The sequence below is a fragment of the Lissotriton vulgaris genome, chromosome 1_2 (assembly GCF_964263255.1).
Source record: "Lissotriton vulgaris chromosome 1_2, aLisVul1.2, whole genome shotgun sequence".
Taxonomy (NCBI): Eukaryota; Metazoa; Chordata; class Amphibia; order Caudata; family Salamandridae; genus Lissotriton; species Lissotriton vulgaris.
This window is the reverse complement of record NC_141686.1, coordinates 289,651,238-289,675,598: the sequence shown is the minus strand read 5'-3', so window position 1 is coordinate 289,675,598 and position 24,361 is coordinate 289,651,238. Positions and strand designations below refer to the sequence as shown.

The 24,361-nt window shown below is 46.9% G+C and overlaps 1 protein-coding gene across 1 annotated transcript in view; it reads left to right on the top strand.

The window, feature by feature from the left end:
- Positions 1–24,361, top strand: part of LOC147736520 (carnosine synthase 1-like) — a 330,617-nt gene that overhangs the window by 149,067 nt on the left and 157,189 nt on the right. The gene's annotated exons all lie outside the window — the stretch shown is intronic.

The following is a 24,361-nucleotide window of genomic DNA, read 5'->3' as shown; positions in this document are numbered from 1 at the left end:
AATTCTGGGCTGCTAGCCAGCCTTCTTTTCAACGTGCAAGCATTACACATCTTCCCAGTTGGAGAAGTTTTCAAAGCAGTTATTTCTCCATCTGTTGTACTCACTCTTAACCCCCCTCACCTTACAGACCTCAAGGACAAAATCTGCCTCACGCTTCGTGCTCCACAGCCCCCCTCTTTCTCCTTGGTCCGGAGCTGTCAAAGACAATAAGCCTTCCTAACTCTTTCTAACATGCAATAATTAACCCTATTTTAACAAATACATTTCTCTTTTTCCCTCCTTTTCTTCTTTTTCATAGAGCACAGCCCTGCATGCACTTTTAAACTACATGAAAAATACACGGCAACAAATTCTAATGATCTGTGCATTCCCTTTTTTTTTCACTTCTCATTCTTTTCTTTTCTAAGAGTCAGGCATAACCATCTCAGGTAGCTCACAAGGACCAGACAATCTAACTCATGCAACAAGACGCACTCCCTTCATTCAAACAAACATTTACACAAACAAAAGGCAACCCACAGACTGCTCTCAAAGCAAACCAATTATAACCAAATCAAACATATTACATGAAATATATACCCCATCCTCTTAATCACTGCTCACATTGGCTCACTGAGCCATTACAAGCAAATTTAAATAGGAACACCCTGCAAATTACAAATGTACACATTTTGTCTTCTTTTAAAACTAAACTGTTGATCTGTCCATATTCTGGGCTATCATAAGTCCTCTCATCTGTCTTTGCTGAACCTCTTTCTGCCACAACATTAGGGAATTAAACATGCTCTGACAGCTGTGCCAAGCAAACAATCTCTCCTGCAAGTAATCTATCTTAGCTGCATCAAAAATATTAAACAAAATCAGGATAAATCCATATTCACATATATCTCAAAAATAAAAAGAGTCTTCTACAGGAGCGGTTTGGCTCTCAGCTAATCTGACATCAGTTGAACTGCAGCAACACCCAAAACATTGCAACTTACTGAAACGCGGCATCTTGCACACTCAATCAAACACCACCAAACTCACCCAATCAGACACCGCCAAAGAACCCACACATACCCGGACACAAAAGACCAAGCAACTATCTCCACACACAACCACTTACATTCGCCCATGCACATACATCCTATGCATTAAGTCCCTGCCAAACACATGTTACCATAATGGGACAAGGCCCGTCGACCAAGTCCTGGGGAACCTGGACCCTACCGCAGACCGAACAGTACACTAACTGTTCTGAGGTTGGAGGACACATCCGCCACCCGGGCAGCAATACAGACCGTTGCGCACTTTACCCCAGGAGATCTAGGACCCACTCCCGCCGAACCGCCACCCTAGGGGCTCGGGGTGAGTCCCTGAGTCTACCCGCAATAAGCCACGCCTCCACCGCAGTACCACCCGGTCGGATGACCACAAACAAACGTCCACCCAACCTCCGTTAAGTCTGTCAGAGCACCACTTGCACTCTGAGTTCCCCGGAGCACACTAGCCCCAGGAGCACACCGGCTCCTTCAACCATTAGAGACACACCGGTCTTGGAGACACACCGGTCTCTTAACCACTGGGGACACACTAGCCCCTGGAGCACCCTAGCTCCTTCAATCACCAGTCGGACCACTCACCTCCTGTTCGCGGAACCCGACATCCACTGTTCTCCACCGCCGCCTGCTGGGACCAACACGGTCAGCTCCAAAGTTCTGCCTTCTGGACCCCGGCGCAGGATCATGAGCCGGGACCTCTCCTGAACAGCAGGGTGGGCCAGCACTGCAAGAACCAAGCTCGGCGTCAAAGTGGGTACCCAGACCCACCGTGCCGACCAGAGGGTCCTCGGCCTTCTGCTACCCACTTACGGGTGAGAAAGATCCTTATCGCGGGGTCCCAATTCGGGCGCGATCTGATAAGCGTGGCTCAAATCCACCTGAGCGACTTACCTCACTCATATACCATTACCATATAATAAGCCAGCCGGACAGTGGAGAAGAATTAGTAATATATTTATTTGGCCATAATATTCATCTGCAGATGGGCCCCGTCAGGTCTACACCCCAGGGAGTGCACCAAGAGGACTGCCTCATCTCATCCCAGCAATACATTATAACATAGCATGGCAGAGTAAAACCACGCCCAGAGTGGAAAAGTACTGGGCTCAGCAGAGGGTGAACAATGAACTCACACACCAGCCATCTGCACCTGCAAGGGCAACATTATTATCTTTACTCCAAGGCCACGGAGCCGAGACTCTGCTTCTCCAGAGCATGGAAACATTTCTGCTCATAAAGGAGGGGGGAAACCCGTACTATGAGACATTGGAGCTACAGAGCAAATGTCAGCATCAGAAGTCTCTCTGCCATTGACAAGCTTCTCTCTCTTATAGAAGAGTGTACAGAAATGTCTATTCTGTAAACTTAACCAAGGGAAAGCAATGTACTACAACAAGTCTTCTAACTTAGAAGGCAAAAATAAGACAAAAGCTTACACATTACAGAAACAATTCTATCCAGCTGAAGCTTGCATATTACAAAAATAGCTCAATGGGTTGCAGCACATGAATAATAAGCTGTAACTGCATATTGGTTAGACACATTAGGCTAACATATTCACAACATTATTAGGACATTCTGTAACATGAAAATTACAATCTATCAGGCCTACTAAGGCTCAGAGAGGGGGCAGTCCCTATCCCTTTACAGGTCTCGCCCTACGCAGCGCGCTCTGCCAGGTAGGGCCCAGTGCGGCCGCCCTCCTCTCTTCCCAGGGCTCGCCGGCGTCCTGACCTTGGAGCTGGGGGAGGCTCCTTTGCGTGTCCCGTCACTTCATTTCTCTGCCAATCTCTGTTGCCACTTCTCTCTGGTTGGGAAACGCGGGAGGATTGACAGGGCCCGATCATGTGCTATCTATCAGCTCTCGCTGGCTAGTCATCTTTGGACTTGGTTTCCCACTTGGTTTCCCACTGAAACTGTCCTGGGGAAATGCATTGTACTGGGGGAGGTAACTGTTTAATGTTGATTAAGAATAGCAATTCCCGTGAGCTCTGTCTGCCCCAGTGGCAGTGCAACTGTGGCGGTTTATGACAGCAGTAGGCAGCGCGGCGTCGCATCTAGAAGCTCAATGTTTCTTTTGATTCCCCAACAAATTGAACTTGCGCTGTGCTAGCCCGTGTACACAGCTTCACATCTCGGCTTCGGTTCAACATCCTCATTCTGGGTAAATCACTTAATCTACCTTTGTCTTCAGAAAAAACAAGCATTGGCATAGCCAATAGGTATCGCTATTGGGACCCTGTAAGTAAGTATAGCACTTCACGTTTACATTTACTTCGTATTTAGGATGCAGTAAATGTAAACGTGAAGTCTTACTCTTCATTTTTTTTTTTTTACTTACAAGGTTCCAAAGGCGAGACCTATTGGCTATGCCAATGCTTTTTATAATTGAATGTGGCCTTGCGAGATAGGCAGGGGGGTCATATGCCCCCTCCATCTTTAAAAATGGATATCAGCCCTTGGGATGGGGTCCCTGGAGTCTAATAAGGCTAGGTGGGGGGGATCATATGACCTGTTTTCAAGAACCTTTGTTGGAATTTTGTTTTCTCTCTTATTTTTGGGCTTGAGAAATGTGGTTTTCCTGTTGGATGTTTCTACATTTCTTCTAAATGCTACTTATTACGACTGTACTCTTCTATTTTAAGTTTCATGCAAGAGTTGTGTTTGACTACTCTACATCATCCATTTTTGGACCCTCCATTCACTGAGGAAAACAAAAGGAGAACAACGTTAACAAGACACATAACCTATATTGACGGTAATCTCCACTTAAAAGGTAAATCTAAATCGGACTTCAAAAGGTTTGTTTTATTTCAACATTAATTTGTAACGTTATTCAGTTGTGTCGTGCTGTGGATACAGTTCTTGTGCTGTTGTGTCCTTTCAAGCTGTTGCAAAGGAGCGGCGAAGTGTACGAGTTATCTTCTGCTGGGATCTTCAGTAGGTGTATTCATTCAATCTGTTGCCACAGAGTGGCGGAGCGCACAAGTTCTCTCCTACTGGAATCTTCAGTAAGTGAAGGCTAAGTTCCCGTGGGATGCTGTGTACGACACATTCACGATGTGTGGGCCGCCGCCCTTGTTTTCTTTGTGTCTTGGTCTCCTTGGCAACCAAAAGTCTGAAAAACTCAGTTTTCACACGCTCCAGCCCTGCGTGTTTTCTTACTAGGCTCAAAAGTTGAAGATGTTTGTGCTGTTAAGTCTGAATCATCTCGCAGTACAACAAGTGGTCAACGGAATTTTAAAACATTTGACAAAGATTTTCATTGTTTTAGATGTGGAAGTGTCAGTCATGGGGCATAGTTTCCTAGATGTCCTGCTTTGGGTAAAGAATGCTAGAAGTGTGGACATCGAGGGCATTTTGCCAGTCTTTGCAAGATTAATTATGGGGGAAACACCAACAGAGGAAAAGTTTCCTTTTTGAATGAGGAAGAGTATGATAACAGTGTGAGTGAAGACAACAGAGGAATTGTAGTTTCTATTACTGATGATGGAAGTCCCGATAACATTGATTTTTGTTTGAGACCTCCTAAGTGTTTTGTACTTGTTCTTGGTGTGACGTTAGAGCTCATGGCCGACTCGGGGTCACCCTGGACTATAATTACCAAGGCATATTTCAGTGATATATTTAAGGGTGTTATGGGTCTCCAGGATTTGAAAAGTATGACATCATCGCTAAAGCTTTTGATGGCACCGTTGTTGACATGGAAAGTTTTGTTGAAGTTGATATGAATTTCAAAGGACGTGTTGCGCATGTGAAGTTGCATGTGGCTGTAGGAGGTGTAAATGTCCTGGGTTGGCAGGAACAGTGGAGTCTGGGGATAATTATCAATCCCAGGAATGTTGATCCTGTGATGGTTATATCAGATGGTTGTAAAGGGATTGAGACTATTGGTGAGGTTATTGAAGCTTTTCCCAAAGTTATTTCAAAAAGTTTGGGAAAGCTCAATCATTTTAGTCATAAAATCAGATTAAAGAAGGATGCCATACCGGTCAAGCAAAAACTTAGGAATTTTCCAGTTAATGTTAGAGAAGATATCAAACTTTTGTTACAAAATCTCATTGAGGATGATATCATTGAAGAGGTAGAGTCCTCAGAGTGGGTTTCTCCCATTGTTTTGGCCAGGAAAGCTGACAAAGGTTTGAGGCTTTGTGTAGATTTGAGGGCGTTGAATGCTAATCTTGTGGTAGATTGTCACCCAGTGCCTAAGATAAATGAGGTGGTGTGTATGTTGGAGCGGGCTAAAGTGTTTTCCACCTTCGATCTGTGTTCAGCGTACCATCAGATTGCTTTAACTGATGATTCAAAGAAGCTTACACTGCAGGGGCTTTTCCAATATAAAAGAATGTAATTTGGTTTAGCCTCTGCGGCGTCAGTTTTTCAGAGAGCAATGCATCATATTTTCAAGGATTTGGACTCTTTTGTAAAATGTTTCCAAGATGGCATACTTGTGTTTTCTCCCAATCATGAAGCACATAAGGAACATGTTATAGAAGTTTGTAAACGTTTGGAGTCACATGGTCTAACTCTCAAAGATAACAAATGCAAAATGTTTTGTGATTCTATTGAATATTTGGGACACACTCTCTCTGGAGATTTTATGGTTCCAAAAAAATCCCTTGTTGATGCCACAGTGAAAGCTCCAGCGCCTGATAACAAAGAGAAATTACTGTAATTTGCTGGTTTATGCAAGTATTACAGTAAGTTTATTAAGGGATTGGCTACCTAGATGGAGTCCCTTAGGGAACTTACTAGGCAAAAACAAAGTTCCATTGGGGAAAAAAGCAACAAGATGCGTTTCAGCAAATTAGGAATGAGATTGTGCAAGCACCCACTTGGAAATCTTTCTGTGTAAATAAGTTACAGTTGATGCCAGTTTGTATGGTGTTGGTGGCGTTCTGTCCCAGAAGTGTGGTAAGGATGAGTGCTGTTTTGCATTTGCGTCCAGCACCCTCAGTGATACAGAAAGGAAAAATCTGTCATTGAAAAAGAACTCTTGGGGTCTGTCTGTGGGATTGAACATTTTCATAACTTTTTATGGGGCAACAGATTTCTTCTCAGGACGGCTCACAAACCCATGGTATCTTTATTATCGCCAGGAGGTGGTCGGAATGTCAATGTAGAGATAAGCAGACTCATGTCAAGATTACAAGAATATAATTTTGCTGTGGAATATGTTCCTGGTAAGAACAATGTGGCCGCTGACTTTCTTTACCGTTTACCTTGTCCTGGGGAAGGAAAGCCTTGGATAAATGATGATATTGAGTTCATTAAAGCTGTGGGTGATTATTGAGCAGGGGAATTTTCAGCTATTACAGAAGATTCATGGAAAAGTAGCGTTGCTGGAGATAATACGTGGAATTTATTGAAAAATTCCTTTTAGAAGGGTGGCCTAAAGTCATCGAAGTTCTTACAGAGCTAAGACCCTTTCAACATGTGTCTAATGAGTTGGAGGTTGAAAGTGATTTAATTTTTAAAGGTGGAAAGGTTGTGCCCCCAGAACTCATGCAAGATGAAATTCTTAAACTTGCTCATGAAGGTCATCCCAGAATGTCCTCTATGAAAAGATTTGTAAGGTCAAGTTTTTGGTGGCCCAGCCTGGACAAAATGGTTGATAGAGTAGTGAGAGAATGCTCTAACTGTATCAGTGCTAAAAAAAAATTGAAATCTTTCCCTGCACCCATAAAAGCTGTTCCTTGGCCCACTATTCCATGGCAAAAAGTGGTATTTGATGTTTCTGGTCCGTTTTATTGTTTACCACAGGATGCCCACTTTGCTCTTGTGTTAATCGATTATCACTCAAAATGGCCAGACGTTAGATTTGTATCTCACTGTACCACTCAAGGGATCATTGAGTTCTTTAGGGAAGTCTTTGAAAGGGAAGGAAGCCCTGAAGGTTTAATCACAGACAATGGTGGCAGTTGAAGTCTCAAGAAATGGAAGATTGCCTTCAGTTCGGCGGGATCGAACACTTTCCTACTCCTAATTATGAACCACAACGTAATGGTCAAGTAGAAAGGTTTAATCTGGTTCTTAAAGAGAGTATTAATTGGGCCAGGAAATCTGGTAGAGTGTGGAAAACTATGTTAAGCGAGAGGCTTTGGATGTATTGGATCTCTCCACATTCTGTTACTGAGCGGAGTCCATTTTGACTTTTAAGAATGAATGAATAAATGAATATAAAATGTATGGAGCACTAACTTAGCCCAAGGGCATCAAGGCGCTATAGCAGAACGATGTACAGACAGGAGAGATCATGCTCAAACAGGGGTAGATGTAAACAGCCGGGACTTCAGGGCCTTGCGGAAGAGGGAATGTAACACCTGCCCAGAGAGATTCTCCAGGAAGGAATTCCACAACTTAGCCGCGGCAGCAGAGAAAGCTCTACCTCCCCATTTCACCTCTTTGAACCTCGGCACTGTAAGTAGGTTTTTGTTAGCAGACCTAAGCTCCCTATTGGGAGCATAGCGCTGGAATATGGTTTTAAAACAGTCAGGGCCCAAGCCATAGTAGGCATTGTGAGTCAGGCAGAGGGTTTTAAAAAGAATTCTACGGTCCAACGTAAGCCAATGCAGTGTGAGGAGAGAGGCGGAAACTGGGTGATATTTTGGAAGAGAAACCGTTTCTAAGTTATGTCCTTAGTGGATAAAGATGAGAGGTAATGTGTCCAATGATTTGCGAAGTACCTCTCTAAGAGTAAAGCATCACCAAGATAAAATGAAAGAATATTATGATTCCAAGTGAAAAGTTAAAGTTCCTACTGTTGTTGGGGGTGACTGGGTGAGGATACTTAAGCCTGGTTTCATTGTCAAACTTTCTTCCTAATATGGTCCAGGGCGTAGAGTTGTTAAAGTTAATTTCAACAGTATTGTGACCCATGATGGAAAAGTGTGGAATGTAAGGCGAGTTGTCAAGTGTTGTACTTGGATCTGATTGTGATTTCCAAGACACTGTGGGAAGTGATAGATACTCTTTGAGAACCAATTTTCCGAGTGGTGTTGTTAACTTTGGAGTGGGTGAAGGCAATGGAACCTGTTTGGATAATTCCCTGAGTGATGAATCTGTGGCTTCCAGAGTTAAAGTGAGTGGGAGGATTGCCAGTCCCCCAGTTAAATTCAGAGATTACGTTTGATTTTGTTTTTATTTTTATTTCTTTTCGTTTTTCTAGGGAAAGAGATGTATTATATTCTCTTTTCTTTTGTTCTGTCTCTTTAAATGCATTTCTGTAAAAGTCATTTATGTTTGAATCACCAATTTGTAGTCTGTTGCTATAGTACATGATGTTCTATGTTCTATGCAGCAAAAGCTCAGGAGATCTCTGTGCAGTTGGATGTACTGTGCTGAATCAGAATAAATCTACAGTTTTATATATTTATCTGCTTGAACCTCTTCATTAACCACCCCTCTCCTTTATAAGGGCATGCAGCCCCTGGGAATAAAGTCCCTGAGGCCCAATAATGACATGTGGCCCCAGAGAATGGGGTGCCTGAAGCCTTTTTAAGGATTGGGGAAGAGGACCACGTAGCTCTTCTCCTCTTTTAACTGAAGCTACACTCGGACAAGACGGAAGTCCTCATCCTCTGAGCCACCCCCTCGGCCTGGGACGACTCCTGGTGGCTGACCGCACTGGGAGCAGCTCCAACACCCACCGACCAGGCACGCAACCTAGGGTTCATCCTCGACTCCATCCTCTCCATGTCTAAGCAGATCAACGCTGTCTCATCCTCCTGCTTCAAAACCCTCCGCATGCTCCGCAAGATCTACAAGTGGATACCCACCGGAACAAGAAGAATGGTCACCCAGACTTTCGACAGGAACAGGCTGGACTACGGCAACGCCCTCTACTACACGAGCAGTAGTAGCATTAAGCGCCATGAGACCCTCATGGGTAAGTAGTGCACTTTACAAATGTTTTGATTGATAGATGGGTATGGAGTCCTTGGGCCCGATTCACAGAATGAACTTAAGACTCAATCCTAAACTTACTACTATTGAACTTACTACTTTTGGTATTCACAGAAGTTAGGATTTTGTCTTAAGTTTGTCTTAGGACAAACTTAAGACAGACTTAAGCCAAAATCCTAACTTCTGTGAATACCAAAAGTAGTAAGTTCATTCTGTGAATGCCAAAAGTAGTAAGTGCATTCTGTGAATACCAAAATAGTAGTAAGTTTAGGATTGAGTATTAAGTTCATTCTGTGAATCGGGCCCCTTGGGCCTAATAAAGCTCAGTGAGAGGGGCCACGCAGCACCCCTTCTCATTATAAATTAATGTGGTCCTGGTGGATGGGGTCACTGGGGCCTAATAAGGCTCGTCTCCCCTTCCCTTTTATTATACATTTTGGCCATGGGGATGGGGTCCCCAGAGTCTTTTTTAGGTTTGAGAAAGAGGGTGCCCCCCTGGTCTCTTATTTCATATTTCGGCCGGGTGATGGTGTGTCCGAATTAGGCTCCAGGAGGGGGCCCATGTGCTCCCGCTTTTCTAATTCTACTATGACCCGGGGCCTCTTAGAGGCTTGAGGAGGAGGCACACCCCCCAACCCAATATAAAAAACCTATTGTAGCCCTCTATGCCTGACTCCCTAAGGAGGGAGAGTGAAGGGGAAGGAGGGGGAAGGGGAGGTTTAGAAAAAAGTATAATTTTGATGCCGATTTGTGGATCCTCTGCAAATTTCTGGAAAATGTTTTGGCCCTAGGCGGGGTGTCCAGGGCCTTTAAAGGCTCAAGGATGGGGCCCACAAGGAACCAAGGACTGGTTTCACCTTGATTATGGGCCAGGTATAGCTTGATTCTAGTGAGACAGTGAGCACGGGACCCACATCTGGGAAGATCAAAACCAGTCCTGGGTTGCTTGCGTTCCACTCCAGGAAGTAACCTGGCTTGGCAATTTGGGTTCGACTGCTCCCATTGGAGAATGGCCAAGACCCATTTTATTATAGCTGTGTCCAAAGTAAGGTGGCATTTTGTGCAAAAGTAATAATAGACTAGGATGTAGACCTGAGAAGTTACCAGTGGCTGAGATTGATTCAAGCTTTCCATCCATGACTTTTTGTATACATTATTAAATCTACACAGAGCATTGTTAAATACAATGAAAGAGAATTGCCTTTGGCTCTCATACATTGCTCACATGGAACACTGTTTCAAAGACGAAGCTGAGATATTTATTTAAACATGCTTATTTGTTTAAGCCAAACATCTTAATTTCACTTCTTATTCAATTGATTTTTAAATGGTGGGTAGAGGCATAAAGTGCCTGGTGGAGGTTAAGTGAGGTCGGCTTCAACAGAACCCACTTTTCAGCTTGTCTGAGTTTTGAGAGAAGCTAAGAGTAGCTCCAAATCTCTCAAAATGTTGTGAACAGTAGGATCACACATGGATTACCATGGACTGTCAGAGGGTTCGACCACCCCCAGAGCCAGCATCTTGGAGACCTCCGATTGAATGCAGGTCCGAACTCGATCGGGAACTCGGTAGGCCCGGTGTCGCACAGGCGGGCTGTCCCCGGTGTCGACATCGTGGACGCACCACGGGGTGACTCCGGGGGTGAGAGAAAACAAGTCTGCAAATTGTCCCAACAGCTTTTGGCAGTCTCGGGGTTGTTCTGGGGTCAGGGCGGAGGAGAGGTTGACTCCCTCCACGGAGCCATCTTTCTCGGAGGCGTTCAGGAGGTCCGGTAGGGGCTCGGAGTCGTCTTAGGCCCCGCTGTCCGTAGCCAACAGGAGCCTAAGTTCTGTCCCGACAAAGTGAGGTGTGAGCCTGTTGGGGTGGAGGACCCGGAGGGGATTCCTGGGGGACTCCATGTACACCAGGTATGTGACAGGGCTCTTGGGCTCCACCACTTTGAAGGGCCCAGTCCACTTGTTCTGGAGGGCACATGGTTCGACCGGGACATGACCCAGACCTGTTGGCCCGGCTCGAACTCAATGGAAGAGGCGTTTTGATCATACCAGCGTTTCATCTCTTCTTGGCTGGCCTCAAGGTTGTTTTTAGCGAGTTTCCGGAACCGCCGAGTCTGGTTGCGGAGGGTCAGGAGGTACCGGTATACGTCTGGGGGAGCATCTTGTGTGACGACCTCCCAGCCTTCTTTGACCAGGCTTAGGGGACCCCGGACGGGGTGCCCGTACAATAGTTCGAAGGGGCTGAACCCCAGGGACTTCTGAGGGACTTCCCGGTAGGCGAAGAGGAGGCAGGGCAGCAGCACGTCCCATTGGCGTCGTAAGGGCTCTTCCAGGCCCATGCTCATCCCCTTGAGGGTTCAATTCAAACGTTCCACCAGTCCGTTCCCTTGGGGGTGGTAGAGGGTCGTAAATTTGTACGTGACCCCGCATTGTTGCCACAAGGACTTCATGTAGCGGGAAATGAAGTTCGTACCCCGGTCACTGACGACTTCTTGGGGGAAGCCCACCCAGGAGAAGATCCCCATTAGCGCCCGGCCGACCACGGGAGCCGTCACGGTCCGGAGAGGGATGGCTTCGGGATAACGGGTGGCATGGTCCACCAGGACGAGAATAAAACGGTGACCTTGAGACGTTCGGGGCTCCAGGGGTCCCATGATGTCGATCCCCACCCGCTCGAAGGGGGTGTTGACGACTGGGAATGGTTGCAGGGGAACATTGTGCTTCCCGCCGCTCTTCCTGCTGGCTTGGCAGGTGGGGCAAGTCCAGCAGTGATTGCTTACATCATTCCTCATCTTGGGCTAGTAGAAATGGGTCACCAGGCGGCTGTATGTCTTGTCCTGCCCCAGGTGCCCGGCGAGGGGCACATCGTGTGCCAGATTCAGGAGGAAGTCTCTGAACCGGAGGGGGACCACCAGCACCCGGCTGGCCCCCAGCTCGGCAATCTTTTGTTCACTGTAAAGGAGATCATTGTCCAAATAGACCCAGTGGGACCCCGAGGGGTCTCTGGCGGTTTGAGCGGCAGCTTGCTGTCGGATCCCCTGGAGGGAGGGACACATTTATTGTTCTTGTCGGAACTGCTCCAGTGTGGGGCCACCTTCTTGGCGCCATTGGGCCAGTTCCGGGAGGTCGCTGAGCGGGGCAATTTCTTCACGGTTGGGCCCCAGGGGACCGGGCTTAGGGTCGGAGTCTTCGGAGACGGCGGCCGGTGGAGGCTCGGGCCACTCTGGTTCTTCGGTTGGGGTGGTGTCCCGGGTGGCCATGGATCGGGTGGTCGCACAGACCCACTCAGGGAGGCCTAGCATCCCCAGATGCTCTCTCCGCTCGACGTCGGCCCAGGGGGAACTTTCCAGGTCGTTCCTGAGGAGGCAGTCCACGGGGGCATCGTCCCAGACGTTCACTTTCAGCATGCCCGACACTCCCCCCCCACTCAAAGGGGATTCGGGCCATCTGGCACAGGCTCTCTGAATTGTCCGCTGACCGCACTGGGCACAGTACATTGGGCAGGATCTGGTCAGGGGTCACCAGGTGGCAACGGACGGTCGTCACGCTGGCTCCCGTGTCGCGGAGGGCTTCAGCCCGGTGCCTATTAATGGTGACCCACTGGCTGTACTTCTGAGTGTTGGCCGGGATTGGGGCCCGGGGGACCATGTCTCTTTCGCCCAGACATACCAGGGACATGGCGGCGGGCTCCCACTCGGTCTGGTCTTGGTCATAGGCCTCTTCTTCGCCCCTCTCCTCTCCCAGGGAGGTGGCGGCGATCTGGCGGTTTGGCGGACCGGTTGTGCTGGATCGCTGGTTCGTTGGGCAGTTGGGGTCATTGGCATAGTGACCGGGTCGCTGGCATTTGTGGTAGATAACGTTTGAGCGGGGCCCCTGGCCAGGGAGGGCGAAGTGTTGGTCGGGGGCAGCACCGCGGGGGCATCCCGGTGCCGGTTCTGGCCTCCTCTGCCGCCTCGCGGACGGTGGGGCCCCTGGGTAGCTCTGCCGTGGTCTCCCATCGAGTTCCGGGGGACCCGGGTGCTCTCCCAACGATCGGCTTCGACGGCGAGTTTCCGTGGCTCGGTCAGTTTGCTGTCGAGGAGATGCTGCCTGAGTTCAACAAAACAGTTGTTGGAGAGGTGCTCCCATACAATGAGGTTGAACAGCTGCTCGTAGGTGGTGACTTGGCTGCCTTTGATCCACCCCTCTAAGGCTCTACTATAGAAGTTTACATACTCCACCCATGTAGTACCGGGGATTCTCTTACAGTCTCGGAATCGCTGCCGGTACATCTCGGGGGTGAGTCCATAGCGGGTAAGGAGGGTGGCTTTCATGTGTTCGTAAGAGGTCATCTCTGCATCTGGGAGCTGTAGCAGGGCGCCTCTCCCCTCGTTGACGAACTTTCCCCACAAGCCGGCACCCCAGTCTTTTTGCGGCACCCAGTGCGAGGTCATGGCTACCTCGTAGACCTTAAACTTTTGTTGCATGTCGTCGTTTTTATAGTATTCTCTGACGACATCTTTGGGGATGTGGACCTTCGTGTCCGCAGGAGGAGGTGGGCTCCGGTTCCCGGAGGCGCCGGCCTCCCCATTTTTGGCCTTGATCTCAAGTTCTTTTAAACCACACTCGTGCTCGTACGTGAGCTTCTTCTCCTCTATGTCCCTCTGCCATCGTTTCTCCTACAGGTCCCCTTGCAGCCGTAGTTGCTCAAGGGCTATCTTTTTCTCGGCCAGCTGTAGTTCTCCATCCAGACGGAGTCAGGCCAGCTCCAATTCGTGGAGCCGGCTCTTTTCTCGCTCTCGGGCGTCTTCGTGGGAGAGGCCCGTGTTTACGTTGGTATTTCTTTCCTCTGCTGTGGTTGTGATGGTTTCCGGGTGCCTATCTGGGATCGTGATATCCTCGTTCTGGGGCGGCGTTGCTCCTGTCTCTACCCATGTTTGCAGGGCCTGCTTAAAATCGTCCTTGGTGCTTAGTCCAGTGGTAGCGATGCCTAGGTCCTTGCAGAATTGTTTCAATTCTTTGTGGTTATAGTCTTCCAACCGTTCCTTCTGGAACTCCGCGGTTGGTCTGGTTTCCTTGGTAGTCATGGTCGTAGTGTGTTTCTGTCAGTGGTGGGTGAGACACTCTCTGTACGATTTGCGTCGGCTCGGATCGCACCGCATGCCACCAATGTTAGAAAGGCGATCTTAGGGGGGAGGCAGAGGCTATCTGGCCGACCACCCCGAGACCCACCTCTCATTATGGAACTGGCCGAGCGCCGTCGAGAGGCCTCCTGGCGAGGTTCCTCTCCTAGGATCGTACAGGCGAGCAATCACACCACTACAGGACACCACACAAGGATAGATTCTTAACGTCTTTATCAGCAATCAAGGCAGGTTATCTCAGCAATATATGTACAAATAGATCGAGGGATCTTTAAGGTCTTAGTACTGTGGGAAGGGGGTAGCGGGACAGTATTGGTACCAGCCTGGTACAGGGATACCCTACGCTCAGCTCTCAATCCTCGAGCTAGGGGGTTCCTCGGGGTCGGGCCGCGGCAGCGCCAGCAGGGCTCCGAAGATGGTTTCAGCGAGGTCGGGCTGCGGCAGCGCCAGCAGGGCTCCGAAGGTGGTTTCAGCGAGGTCGGGCCGCGGCAGCGCCAGCAGGGCTCCGAAGATGGTTTCAGCGAGGTCGGGCCGCGGCAGCGCCAGCAGGGCTCCAAAGATGGTTACAGGGTTCGAAGTAGGCGCGTTCTTCTCAGGGTCTCTCGACTCCAGGATACAACTCCCGACCCATTTCAGAGCTGCCTCAGATATGGGTCTGAAGTCCTTTGATGTCGGGACCCTCGCACCTGGGGGTCAGAGGGGCCGGGATGAGAGTGTCCAGACACCCAGCAGGGGGGTGGAGCCAGCGCCCAGGGAGGCCGGAGGCGATCGAAACCAGGCGTCCGGGGACGGCTGGAGGGCCATCGATACTCTCCTTCTCCTTGATCCGTCAAGTGGCCGTTTTACCACCTGGTCGGATCTTGGTGCCTCGATGTCGGGGTTTAGCTGGGGCCGCGGCCGAGGTCGGGCCGAGGCCACGGGGCCTGGACGTGGAAGGTCCAAGATGGAGTTGGGGCCTGAGAGGGTGGCCCGTGATAGGGGTCAGACCAGCAGCGTGGGGCGAGTAGGGGTCGCCATGAGTGGTGGCTCTCGTGAAGGTTGGAGGGGGTAGCTTCAGGCCGGAGGACAGGGGTCGATGTCGTCCAGGGCCCGCCATGCGGGAGGAGGGGGACCACGTCACGAGGCCGGGTCCAACACCAAAGCATAGTTTATTTTTATTTTTTATTTATTCAACTTGTTAAGCACACTGTCACCTTGCAGGTATCCTGGCGCTGAGCAGCTTAAAAGGTAGGAGTGGGTCGGGCAGGTCGGCTAATTCTTATGGAAACAGCCAGGTTTTAACACATTTCCTAAAAGGGAGAAGTTCTTTGATTTACCTAATCTCCCAGGGGAGTTTGTTCCACAATCTGGCTGCTGCCACTCCAAAGGATCTACCTCCTGACCTGACTTTCTTAAAGCTTGGCACCTTCACCAGTCTGGCCGAGGACGAGCGAAGCAGTCTCGATGGAGTGTACCAGCCGATTTTTTTCACTGGTCCACCCCCATGAAGGGCTTTAAAAACCAGGCAGAGCGATTTGAAGTATACTCTCTGTCTCAGGGGGAGCCAGTGAAGTTTTGCCAAGGCAGCAGAGGCAGAGGGCCTTCTGGACAGCCCTAGCACCCACCCGGCAGCAGCTGATTCGATCCTTTGTTAGTTATAGTGGACAGGCCACTACAAAAACCAAACTGCGTGAGATGTGAAATCTCTTTAAGATTTAACTATTTGTTAAGTTTGTCAAGAAAAAGTCTGGTTAAACTGTTCACAGGAATACAAGGGGCTGTCAAAATTGGTCGTCTGGAATTGTTGGGCTCCTACTTTGGAAAATCAACTCTTGTGTTTAAGTTCTCTACACTAAATTAGCCAGTCCAAAGACTTGCATGAAATATGAGTGTCATTGCCTATCCGACTGGATTTGTTTTTAGGATGATAGAAGTCAAGCTGTATGGACCCTTTGCCTGCAATCCTTTGCCCTTTTTGATAATGAAGCGCACATGCTCAAACGTGAGTGATGCAGATAATGTGCTCTCCAGTAAATGCAAGGACATTATGTCAAGGGATCAAGGGTAATCCCAGACAGACCCCCCCACATGTTCGAGATGTGAAGGACATGAGGCTACGTTTATACACATGACCTGGACATTCAGAACTGAGTATTGGGAAGTGGTGATGATTAGCCTACGACTGGTAAAAAGTATTAAAGTACAAATCACATTTAGACACTGCCTATTAGCTATTGCTAGACCTAACATCCTTAGCATGGTTTTACCTAACTTTTTTCCTTCAGGTCTCCTGTTTTAGATGGCTTTAGGATTTTGCAAACTTTACCATTACAAACCAGTGCTAAAGTGCTTGTGCTCCTTACATAAAACATGGTAAGCCCAGAACCCATGTCTGGCCATACCTGGCGCACTGAGGGTGAGAATGCATTTTTTACCCCGAGTGGGACGGGTATGCCCAGACGTGGGTCCCGTGCTCTCCATGCCACTGAAGTCAAGCTATCCTGGCTGATGAGGGCTGAAAGCCCGAAACTGGTCCTAGGATGCTTGTTTCCAGTCCAGGGAGGACCTGGCCTGGCAGTTCAGGCTGGACTGTTCCCATTGGGCGCAGGGTCAAGACTGATTTGCATATGACTGGGTCCAAACTGGAATGGCATGATGAGCAGAAAAAATGGATTTAGGCCAAGATCTTTGTACTGGAGTGAATGTATGACATTGTTCTGCATTCTATCCATCAATTGCTGTTTTTGCATTTGTCACCCCGAGTGGGACGGGTATGCCCAGATGTGTTTACCGTGCTCTCCATGCCACTGAAGTCAAGCTATCCTGGCTGATGAGGGCTGAAAGCCCCAAAACTGGTCCTAGGATGCTTGTTTCCAGTCCAGGGAGGACCTGGCCTGGCAGTTCAGGCTGGACTGTTCCCATTGGTGCAGGGTCAAGACTGATTTCCATATGACTGGGTCCAAACTGGAATGGCATGATGAGCAAAAAAACAATGGATTTAGGCGAAGATCTTTGTACTGGATGAATGTATGACATTGTTCTGCATTCTGTCCACCAATTGCTGTTTTTGCATTTGTCACCCCGAGAGGGATGGTTATGCCCAGACTAGGGTCCCATGTTCTCCATGCCACTGAAGTCAAGCTATCCTGGCTGATCAGGGCTGAAAGCCCGAAACCGGTCCTAGGATGCTTGTTTCCAGTCCAGGGAGGACCTAGCCTGGCAGTTCGGGCTGGACTGTTCCCATTGGGCGCAGGGTCAAGACTGATTTGCATATGGCTGGGAATGGGAATGGCATTGTGAGCAAAAAAACAATGGATTTAGTCCCAGATATTTGTACTGGGGTGAATGTATGACATTGTTCTGCATTCTGTCCATCTATTGTTGTTTTTGCACTTTTAGAAAGTTGCCATTTTTCTACTTTAGCCATTAGGTGCCTGCTACCTGTCTCTGATTGCATGCCTGGGTTGGGTGACAGCTGGGCTGTGTGTATTTCCTCAAGACAGCCACACACAAAGGGAAATTAGGTGTGACTTGATGGGCCCTCTGTGTCCTGATGGGCCATCCTTGGTAGGGAGGTAGCAGCTGGATACAGCCTTAGACTTACACCTGAATAGGCTGTGTCCTGCCCCTACATAAAGGGCTGCATAACCGCCCAGTAGTGAGTCTGGAGCTAGGGCAGGAAGTACTGGACCTGAGACACCACCCACTCAGTACAATTTTAGACTGGTTTATAGTCTGTCTGCTGTGCTCACCAGTCACTTGCTGCCTTCTTACCTGGGAGGGAGAAGGACTAGACCTGAATCTCTACAACCCAGAACCCAGAGTGACTCCAAGAGCCAGTTGGCCGGCCTCCTGATCTGAAGTCTCAGGGATATAGACGTTCCAACTCGCCTGCATCTGCTTGGGACTCTGCCATTTGTGAGTCTGTCCTGCCAAGTGGTGCCACCCAAGTCCTTAACCCTTGGAAGTGGACAGTGCTGCACCAGCAGAATCTACACATGATAGTCAACACAGAGCTCAGAACCGGGACATCTCCACCACTGCAGAAACAGTGCTGCAGTTGCAAGGATCGACACTGGATCATCAACCCCACTGCAGAAGCACCGTCACCATTGAACGGCTCTAAACCGAGGCATCGTCTTCACCATGTCGACCATCATCAATACATCGCCTCAACTGCACTACACATCTTGTCTTCGACGTTGATGCCACCAAGGTACTTTTCAGCAGACCACGCCTAGTCTTTGTATCCATCTATAGCGGTCAGCCTAAACTTGTAACTTTGCCTAGCTCGAGCACGACCAGATGTCTACGGCTGGCGCTTTTTGCTTTTGGGTGCTATTTTACAAGGGAAACAACCTTTACAATGCAGCCATTACATCAAACTACCTTTACAATGCAGTCATTAAAACGCAATATCCTTTACATCGCATGCCATTACAACGCAGCCCTTACATCGCATGTCACTACAACGCATGTCACTATAACGCATGTCATTAGAACGCAATGTAAGGCAAGTAATGGGGAATAGTAATTTTTACCCCTCCCCTATCCAACATTTGCCCTACTGTTGCACTCACTGGAGTGAGAATATTAATTGTTACCCCTACACTATCCAACACTTACCCTACTGTTGCACTCACTGGAGTGGGAATAGTAATTGTTACCCCTACACTGTCAAACACTTACCCTAGTGTTGCCCTAAACATAGTATTTGTTGTAATGGTATGCGTTGCAATGGAATGCGTTGTAATGGAAAACTTTTAAATGTTGTTTCTAAAAATGCGTTGTGATGGCATGCGATGTAAAAACATGCGTTGTAATTGATGTTACTACGTAAAAACGGTGTTGTAAAGGCATGCATTGTAAATATGTGTGTTGTACCGTCATACATCCATTTTACAAGTTGATCTTTAAAAATATATATCTCTGGTTCTACTAATTGGATTTTTGTAGTTTTGGTGTTATGTGTTAATACAATTCAGCTGTATTGTTCTTTTTCTGTGGTGTTTTTACTGCTTTACTGTTTGAAGTGTTGCACAAATACTTTACACATTACCTCTTAAGTTAAGCCTGACTGATCTGTGCCTAGCTACCCAAGGGGTGAGCAGAGGTTAATTTAGAGTCTGTTTCTGAGTTACCCTGACTAGTACTGCAGTTCCTGCTTGGACAGGGTGCATAGCCCTGCCAATCAGAAACTCAATTTCTAACAGATATCATACCAAAACCCCAAAAAAGGAAACTGGAAACATTGGCAATGCCAATTGGTCTGCTGTTGAAGGATTGTTGTATGTGAAGCATGTGCGCCATGACACCTTGGTCTACGTGCGTTTTATAAATTTGTTATAACATAACATATAACATGTGAATAGAACTGTATTCGTGTGGAAGCAAACAACTGTAGATTAATATTGGCATAGGTTAAATTGTCAGGTGAAAGTTGCACAGTAACATCAGACCTACATATCCATGTGGGTTAATGAATGCCTTCCTTTTATCTGGTCTGCTACCCGGGGAAAAACACCATCATTTATCTAGTCATCTAAGATGCTTTAAAAGGATTACAATGTCTTGTGTGCGCCCCTAAGAGTTGAAGATTAGGATGCTGGATAAATGATCACTGCTGTGTGGAGGGCAGGAACTTTATGCGGGAAAGCACAACTTCTTCTCTATCAAATCAGATGATGATCACCCATAGACAAACAATAGAATGAGGTTTGTCCTAGGAGTCATCATAGGAGGAAAAGGCTCATTAATATTCCAAGAATTGGGTGCAAAGGAGGAAACAGCTATTAGAGGTGCTGTATGTGTGAGAAACTGAGAGGACTACGACATGGACACTCTCAGACAAAGGATATAGTGTTTGTCAGGGGCTGATTTAGAATCCGTATTTAGAGAACAGTTTCTAATAGAGACCCTCCACAATTAAGTCATTGTGCAAAATCTTTTTGAAGATTTGTTTTTTTATAAATCTTTGTATTATTTTAAATCTGATGTTATTCCAACAAGAACAATACATAGCAGATGACACAGAGTCCCTTATTCAGCCAACAGCTACATTACATTTGTAGATTAAAAACAGGAACCAAATATGTAGAAAGGCAATATTAACAATTAACAGGTCCGATAGTGGAATATTTACTGGCCCCAGATTTTCTGGCATTTGGCTCTGCAACCCCTCCATCGATTCACCAGCCATTCGAACACTACACATGTTTCCATTCCTTGGAGCCAGTACTTCAGTGGGGGAAGTTATGGGGCCTATGTCACTTCACCACCATTGAGCTAGGTCCCTTTGGCAATCAGAAATTCCACTCCAACTAAGCTCCTCTTTGCCCTGGAATTAGCCACCATTCTATGGTCCCCAAAAATGCAATCAGGATTGACTGGGGTGCCCATGCATTCCGCCATTGAGTTAAACATTATCTGCCAGTATATTCAGATCAGCAGGAAAGTATACATAACATGATAAAAAAGAGCCTGCCACGTCTCTACATTGCCCATGTAGAGGGTCGTGTCCTCGGCCAGTCTTCCAGACTCTTTTAGGCTATATTAAGTTATATGAACGTAACTGAATTGCATCATTTGCAGATTTGAGGGGATTTCTAGTACCCTGGGTGCAAGTTTAGCATCCCAGTACTCACCCTCATCTACTTTATACACATCTTGTTACCAGGCAGCATGTCTCCCAGCTAGAGGATCAGGAAGTCATCAGCAAGCGGCGGTGTCTTGTGTCTCCCACAGGATGCCACCTTTTGCAGATGACTTCATGCAGACATTAGGAGCTCATCATATCGCCCACACCATAGAACAAATGTCCCCAGTCTTCTCAGTTTACTCGTGCTTGATAGATTTAATTGTATACTGGACCCTACAACCAGGTCTTTACAATTATTTCTTCAGATTACATGGACATCAAATCCATTTAGTGACAAACGGATTAGTCTTTGACAAATCATTGGTGAATTAACTGTTCTAGTTTGGGGCAAGCAACTGACCTAGCAGACATTATTACTCTTTGGAGAAGATATTGGGAAGGTAATATGGACTGAAGAGTGCCAGAAATCATTTGAGGAACTGACGAAGTCCTTATGCACTGTACTGGTACTGAATGGACCTGACTACAGTCAGCCTTCATTGTATAGGTGGATGACTTGGACAAAGGAGTTAGAGCTGTGTTAGCTCAACTGGATGACAAAAGTAGAGAGCTCCCGCAAGCCTTTATTAGAAGGAGATTACTACCTAGAGAACAGACAGAACTGGGCAACTACTGAGAAGGGGGGCTTTGCCACAGCATGGGTTTTGCTTAGGTTGTTCCAATATTTATTTTGCAGTAAGTTTGTTGTGTAAACAGATTATGAGGCACTGAAATAGTTGCTGGCTCGGCTAATGTATCCTGGCCAACATCTGCTCGAGGTGCCTCAGGTGGTCTTTCCATAAATTGCTGAACACACTGTAACATCATCCAGGTAGGCCACACAGAACTCTTCCAACCATGCAAAAGCATGGTTCACAATGCACTAAAAAGTGGTAGGGGCATTCTTCAACCCAAAGAAAATCACCTTAAACTGATACAGCCCCTCTGCCATAGAAAATGTTATCTTCTCCTTGTTGTTCAGCACCAAAGGTATCTGTCTATATCCATTGGTCAAATCCAAGGTGCTCAAGTACTTTGAAGCACCTAACCGATTCACAAACTCCTCCGATACATTTTCTTTTGAAACTTAAAGGATTGAATGGGAATTGCTTTTGGTTACCTCATTGAGGGCTCAGTAGTCCACACAGAACCGCAACTCCGCAGACCTTGCTTTGGTGTTAGAACCGTAGGACTAGACCAAGCACTAAGAGATCTCTCAATGACACCCAGGTACCATAACCTAGATAAAAGCGGATGCTCAGCTCCTGCCATCTCATCACCTAAGCAAAGACAAAGTCTGTTGCATGAAGCGAAAAGGGCACAGTGACCTAGTATCAAAGATCTTTACAGTCGAGCTATACAAGTCATTCATTCCTCCAGGTGTGTGTAGCTCCCAACGTAACTAATCAAGGGAATTTCAATATCATAAGCAGCCCCGCAGACATACATACAAATACATGTCTGGATGTGGTGTAAGTGAAATACAAGTCTTGTGCTGGAGTGAGTGGTATGTGGAAAAGAGCTAAATTTGGCCTCTTCATTGATGCTGTTGTAATGCTTGAGGTATTTTGTTTCTGTTATAATGTACAGTGCATTTGTGCTTCATATTATAGCCTTAGAGCCCAAAGTAGCAGGCTCTACCATCCATTGAAGGCCCGCTCCAGCGTTAAATGCTCGAGCTGAAGGTGAGGGCCTTAAACAATGAAGCGGGCCCATGATGGCCAGTGGAGTCTGCTACGGCAGGCTCTAATGTTACAGTAGAAGGGTATACCCATAACAGTCACTGGTTCCTGGGTGCTAAATGGTACAAAAGAGAAAGGTCCCAGTGGGAAATGCTTGTGAAAGAAGCAAAATGTACATGTAAACATTTTTAACCAATTATGCGAGAAAGAAAGCCTTAGAATAAACACACTGTTTTTAATCACACTGTGTTTCATTATTTACCCTTTGCTTTTTCAAATCTGGTGAAGGTGGTGCCCCAAGGGAGTGAGAAGGTGCATATACGGCGAAATATGTACAGTATTGTCGCAAGCATAAATAAGGCGAATATTCATTAACATCACAATGATGATTCCTTCGTGGCATCAAAAGAGCCAATGGTTATGTGAACCAGCAATGTTCAAAACATATTTAGACATAAACCATGCTACATGCGCTGCCATCAATGTTCTCTACTTGGAAGGTGCAGGCTGGTTGGGGGAAGGACAGTTGTCGACGTTTCGACCCCAAATGATGTGGTAGGTATCAATGCACTACAAGATTGGGAGGAACCCTTTGTGGAGAAAGGGAATGGGTCTATTTATAGGCAAAAAATACAACAAGTTCCCTTTTTCTTTTTTGTTGAATATTGAGACTTTTTGTCTCAGAAATAAATTTGGTTCAAGGTAATTAACAAAAAAGGGCTTTTAGAGTTGCGACCAGATTAACAAATGTACATATTTGCAGTGTTGAGATATTTCAATTGTAAACATCAGGCATCAAAGAAAACAATGGGAGTGGAAAACCAAGAGTGTAAGTTATATCTCTTTTTTCATTTGTTAATTATTACATGTATTCAAGATAAAAACATCAAATTTATTCATAAAAAAACATTACATATATAAAACAGTGCATTATACAAGCACTGCAAATATGTAAATTTGTTAATCTGGTCGCAACTCTAAAAGCCCTTTTTTGTTAATTACCTTGAACCAAATTTATTTCTGAGAGGTATCAATGCAACCTTAAAGCGGGGTCTTCATCAGGACGGTGATGGTGAAGGGATAGTGAAGGGCACGGGAAACCTAAAACAATCAAAACGGCGATAGTGAATATTTATAAAAAGGGCATATTTATAAAAGACAAAGTTTGGGGACAGACCAAGGTAATTACCGTTGGAATTGTGTTGGGCCGTCCGGCTCCAAATGAGGTGGAAAACGAAAGAATCTGTAAAAAATTACAAAAGGGTGGGGCTACTATAAGCTCGAGACAATTCTAATCAGAAGTGATTACTCAAAAGTGGCCTTGAATGCACTAGTTACTTACAATATGATAACAGGATCTAGACGGTCCAATGTATGTAACCACGAGATCCGGGGTGCCTCATAGGTCAGGGATATTCTATAAAACAATTAAAAACACAGGAGGAGGCAGCATTATTACCCGATTACGGATAGCTGCTAGAAGTACAGATATTGCGATTCCCATCTCTACTCACATGAGGTGTGACCGTTTGATCATGGGTGGGGTAAGGCAGCAATCGAAACAGCAGCCGCGGTATGAAATGCCTGAAATGACATGAGGGCACGGAGTAATGAAAGCGCAGTACGTGTGGGGATTGCCACATCGTACCTGTCTATTCTATTGTTACCTTGGAGTGAAGCCACCTTCAATCAATGGAGGGGTCCGTCGGTCAGCAGAGCGAATCTGCAAACGCGTTGTTTAGGGGCGGCGAGGATTATAAAGGGCCGCGTGCACGTTTACTAACACGCGATGTCTTAGGGTAACCATAGTAGAAAGATTCAGCGGGTGCTACACGCATACACTTTTACTAACACTGGATGCGTAAGTATAGTAAACGAAGAAAGACTGTCCAGGTAATTCAAGGCTCTAAGGCTATTACAAAATTCTGCCCCTAGGGGGAAGATTGTACTAATTTGCAAAACAAAGGCCTCACTGAGCCCGAGGGGGTTGAAATTC